The sequence below is a fragment of the Nicotiana sylvestris genome, chromosome 6 (genome assembly GCF_000393655.2).
Source record: "Nicotiana sylvestris chromosome 6, ASM39365v2, whole genome shotgun sequence".
Taxonomy (NCBI): domain Eukaryota; kingdom Viridiplantae; phylum Streptophyta; class Magnoliopsida; order Solanales; family Solanaceae; genus Nicotiana; species Nicotiana sylvestris.
In genome coordinates this window covers 126,747,977-126,753,976 of record NC_091062.1, presented here as the reverse complement: position 1 = coordinate 126,753,976, position 6,000 = coordinate 126,747,977, and positions in this window count along the sequence as shown.

Here is a 6,000-nt window from a genome sequence, read left to right as displayed (position 1 = left end):
ACATGAATACCTACAACTTTTATTTTTGAATGATCTCAAAATTCCTTGTACATAAAAATATATAGGCTTCCGAAGTCGGATCAGTGGATCTGCAGAACTTCCCCTGAAGTGCGGCAGCGAAATTTTGCTGAGGTCCACATTTTCAAAGCACCAGAACAATACCAGAGTTCTGGAAATGCCCGGACTCAGTCAAAACTCACCCCGAAACACAGCCGAGGCCTTCAGAACCTCAACCAAAGGTACTATCAAGTCCTAAAATACCATACAAACTCAATCGAGCTCTCGAATCACATCAAACAATAACAAAAACATGAATCGCACACCAACTCAAGCTTAATGAACTTGAAACCTCAAATTTCCACAAGCGATGCCAAAACCTATCAAACCTCGTCCGAATGACCTCCAATTTTGCGCACACGTCATAAATGACACTATGAACCTACTCCAACTCTCGAAATTCTATTCCGACTCTGATATCAAATTTTCCATTGTCGACCGGAAATCGCCAAATTTCCAATTTCGCCGATTCAAGCCTAATTCTACCACAGACCTTCAAAACACAATCCGGACGCACTACTAAGTCCAAAAGCACCCAACTGAGCTAGCGGAACCATCAGAGATCCAATTCGATGTCAAATTCTAAAAAGTCAATTTTTGTCAAACCTTTCCAATTTGAAGCTTCTTGCCGAGAATCATTCTTCTAAATCAATTCTGAATATCCTGAAAACCAAAACCGACGATTCACATAAGTAATGATATATCATGCGGAGCTACTCATTCTCTCAAAGAACCAAGCGAAGCGCAATTGCTCAAAATGACCGGTCGGGTCGTTACATTGAGATATTGATTTGGAGGTCTGTAGGTCGTTTCGGCTTGAATTGGCAAAAGTTGGAAAAGTTGAAAGTTTGAACAATTGAGAAGTTTGATCGAACTTTGTTGTTATTGGGCTCGGATTTTGGTTTTGGGAGTTATAATAGGTCCGTTGTGTTATTTATAACATGTGTGCAAAATTAAGGTAAATTAGAGTTGATTTGTTGTATTTCGGCATTGGTTTTAGAAGTTGGAAGTTCAATAGTTCATTAGGATTGAATTGGGGCGCAATTCGTATTTTTGATGTTGTTTGATGTGATTTGAGGGTTCAACTAAGTTCGTATGATATTTTAGGATGTGTTGCTCTGTTTGTATGGGGTCCTGGGAGCTTCGAGTGAGAATCAGATTGATTACGGATTGAGTATAGCCTTGTAGAGCTGTAGAATTTCTGTTGTCTGGTTTCCATATACACGTTCGCGAGAGAGGTCTCACGTTCGTGATGTGTATCTAGGTGACTGGTGAATATTTGTTCTTCGCGTTCGCAAAGAAGGCCACGCGTTTGCAAAAATCTAGGGAGTCTGTGCTTCACAATCACGGGTAGGGACTCGCTTTCGCGTGGAAGAATAAGGTAGGTGGGGCATTAGGAATCTAATCATTCGCATTCGCGGGATATGGGAGATCGGTTCCAACCAAATACCACTATAGAATGGCAAGAGTGGTCGATGCAGCTTTTACCCAAGGGGCGGGATCGATTTTCACAGAGAGCTAATATTGGTTTGGAATTGGATTTCTATCTAATCTAGCTATGTGCGATGTTCTTAATTGCACTTTCAATCATGCTTTGTTTAGGTTACTATATTTTTAACAGTAATGAAGAATGAAAATAAGCAAAGTATGATATTTTTGTAAGGGTTTTCTCAATTGATAATAAGGCACTAGGGAAGTGACTTACACCTAGGTGAGTATCTAACGGAGTCTTAAACTTAGGACAGACTTGTTGTAATTGGGATCATGATATAACCATTGCACATAATTACTCACTCTACACCTCTCGATAGTTTGAGTGACTTTGCCCTAATTGACTTTCTCAAGCCCAATTGGGTGTTTAAAAATTGCAAGAAAAATTGGCTCAAGTAGGGTATTACTATCTCTAGGTTTAACCCTTTAGGGGGCTATCAATCTCTTGAATGCACCCCAATTCCTTGTTAGCCTGAATTTCCTAGACTTAGTCTCTCTTTCTCAGGAAGAGCCTAAGTCAAACAGGCACAAATCAGTATTTGCAACCACCAATTCAACAATTAAAGCATGAATCAAGCTAAATATCATTAACCCATAAACATTTAAGCCCTAAAAGTGAAGACCGATTAAATATCCACACTAGGGTTGGGTCACAACCCTAGCTAATGGATTGAGCTACTCATAATCAAAGAAGAAATCAAAGATGGAGATGAAATATAATCCATAAAAAGTAATTACAAGAGTAAAATCTAAGATTAATTGCTAAAGATGTTCTAAAATTACTCTAGAAAGCAAAAAATGGATGTTCATGTGCTCCACAAAACAACAAATACCCTAAAAACCTGAAAAAGAACTATTTATATACAGCTAAATTTTTTGGACAAAATTGCCCATATGAAGATTTTGCTGACAGTGAAAAACAGGTCGCCTCTTCTGAGCTGGATCTGAACATGAGTCAGCTGGGAGCGGAAAATCACCCGCCTCAGTGCTCGTTCAACAGCGGCCACGAAATATATTCGCGGACCGCGCCTTTGAATTTTAGCTCCCAACTACAGTCCTTTGATTCTTATTTACGCTGAGGCGAGAATTAGATTGTGGCCGCGTTAGATGATACTGATGCCGCGCAATTTCATCGTGGGCAGCAGTGACTGTAAGCTCAAAAATGACTCTCTGAACCTTACTATTGCTGAGAGCGTAGTTAAGACCACCTCAGCGGTGGACCCACCGCGTCCGCTTTTCGCTGTCAGCGCCTTTGACTCAGCTTTGATCTTGTACAGGTTTCACTCCTTTATAAGCTGGTTATGACTTTCTTGTCTCTTTTTGACCAAACACTGCAAACAAGCACAATAAGTTAGCTTTCGGAAATACTTGTACACACTTTTAATCCAAAACCTAAGCAAAAAGGAGCATAAAATAGGCTAGAATCCCTAGTTATCAACTCCCCCAAACTTAAGCTTTTGCTTGTCCTCAAGTAAACAAAGTAATTCCCACCTCCTCAAGACAAAAGAAAGGAAAATTTCAGCTATCCTAAAGTAACATCATCAAGCATTAATTGGGACTAACAATTACCCTCAACTCAAATGCATTATTAACAATACACAACCTTTTTAGCACCATGGCTTTAGTGCGATACAAAAGCATCAAGAGTTGAATCAACTCATCAAGGAAACTCTTTCTACTACATTGGACATTGTTGAACCCAAACTCATACTCCTCGACTCTCCATATGCAAACCTCATTTTTAGATTGTAGCACTCAGAACGAGGATTGAGAAAAATACACTCATCTCTCTCAAAGGAATGTCACAAGTTCGGCTCTAAGTACCATAAGCTTGCCCCTTATGTGAGTCACCACTAATGTAAGCTCACTCAACTCAAGATTATATAGGGCTTTTGCGGAAATGTAATAAAGGCTTTTTGTTCAAGGTAGGATAAATTGGTCTATGAAGGTTTCATCTTTCCTTAAGCACTTCATTTTCTTCATTTTGGCTCACATTTTCTTGACTATTTGAGTCATTTACTTCTTCCATAGAGGCTAGAGAGATAGACTGTCACTCTTTCTTGTTCATGTCAATCCTTTTCATCCTTTCTAGTCTTTCCAAGCCTTTCATCTTTGCTTTATTGAATCCCTTCATTAGACCTACATTGTTCACTTTCTTTTTGACTTTTTGGCTTTTCTTTGTTTTTTTCTTTTGCCTTCCCTTTTCTTCCTTTTGTACCTTTTATTACTTTTGCGTTGCTCGTCTCTTCCCCCAAACATATACATTTGCCAATTTGTGATAAGAAAAGATCGAATGCCAAGAGGGGATCATTTTAGAATGGATAAAGGTTTGTATCATAGTTTTTTAAAAGAATAAGGGCTATGGCTCAACGAGGTTGACAAGGGATATCATTTTTGGTGGGCTATAGATGTTTTCAAGTCCTAATTTGGATCAAAGAGAGCCTATAATCACTTCTCAAGTCGAGCTACACTTAGGATTTCGCCTAGACATATATTCAGGGCAAATTCTAGACTTATTAGCATGGGACTTGGACTTGCAAATCAATACCTCACCTCACAAGCTATTGAATTGCTAAAGAGATATAGTCGAGGGCCCACAACAACCTTAGCTAAGATTTGGGCAACACAAATGGTCCCTTAAAATAACACTCGATGATTGTTTAGTCAACACAAGAGTCTCAAGGTCACAACTATCACCATCCTTTACACACCAATTTGTTTTTAACTATAAGGTCAAAGGTAAATGTGTTAGGCCCAAGTGAAGCTTTGCCTGAGGTACTATTGTTCACTAGCTACTATTTATACAAAAACGAAAAGAAAACAAAATCAAACCCTTAAAAAGGTTGTCATGCGATTCATCATTGGGAAGAGCCACCCGGTTCATACACACTCCACCTTTAGAAAGAACTGTGGCATTAAGAAAACTAAAATCTTATTGATTACAAAAACTTGTAAAAGTAAGAAGCTACGAACTGAAAAAGAAGAAACTAAATGAAATATGAAGCTATGCTATTAAGGAAAATTACAAAAGAAGTTATGGAGTAAAATATGAAAAGTAAACTGAATATGTACAATAGGGGATTGAGATAAATATACATAAGAGGGAATGAATATATACATGGAAAAGTAATTTTATATATATACCGAAATCGAAAAATAACAAAAAGTGAAAAATAAATGGTAAAGTTATATACATACCAAAAGTGCAAAATAACAATAAAGAAAAATCAGTATTATAATTACAATCCAATTATCAAATCATCAAAATGGGACCACCCCTCAAATAAAAACTAGCATTTCCATTAATGCTAATAGCAAAAATAAGATCAAAGAGGGGTTAGAGAGTAAAGAAAACTCCCTATGGGTCCTCTGTTTACATGGGGTCCTGTGGCTGTGTCCCTAGATCACCTCCCTCGGGGTCCTGTGGCTGGCATGAGGCACCTCCCTCAAGGTCTTCTAGCTCAATCTTCAAGTCATCAGCCTAAGGAATCAGTCATCTCCTCCTAGGCTCTCCATCATCCTCTTGCTCCGGTACCTGCTCTGCCTGAGCTGCTGGAAGTGGATCCTCTAATAATAGCTCCAATGGTATGTCGCCAGCTGACTTCATCTTTTCCACCTCTACTCTCAACAGCTTCACTAATTCCTTTGAGGCCCGAGTCTTTTTCAAATTCTTCGTCTGCTTGCTCAGCTCCTTAATTGATTTTCCTTGAACTGTAAGAGCATCTATGATGAGCTTCTAGTTGTCCAGGAGCTTCTTCTGGTTGTCCAAAAGCTCCCTAAGAGATTCCTCCACTGAAGCTGGTACCTTGGGCTGTGCTGGAACTGACTGGGCTTCCATTGAGCTGGATAATACAGATAGTTTTGATGCTACTGCCTACATCCAGTTGTTGATATTGGGGAGTTTGGTTCAACCTATGTACAGTCTAAGGGTATGATGACAAGGAGGGAACTGAGGAAGACATGGAAGTAGATGGTTCGGCAGGAGGCTGTGGTGTGGCAGTAGGAGGCTTGGAACCCATAGCCACCACCCTTGGCTCTTCAGACTGGCCAGTGGACATGGAGGCTTTTCCCTTTCACTTGGGGTTTCCTAGACCCTTAAGACTGTACCATGAGAAGGGCCTCTTGGGTTTCACCTTGGTATCGAAGACCTTTTTCTCAACCTCCTGATCCTCCAAGTACATGGTGAGGAAGTTCGGAAAGGTGTAGGATCTCTTATCCTTGTTGACCACTCTGGTGATCACCCTGGAGATGATAATCCCGACATTGATCGGGTACCCCGCCATGATAGCCGCCACTATAATCACCTAGGAAACTGGCATGTCACTGTCATGAGTAGTGATGTCTAATCTACTACACACAAATGTCTCCCAACCCTTTGCCTCAAAGTTCAGGGTATTCCTGTAGATAGGGACCCCCACTGCCAACCAAGCTAGAGTAGTATCCGGAGAGCAA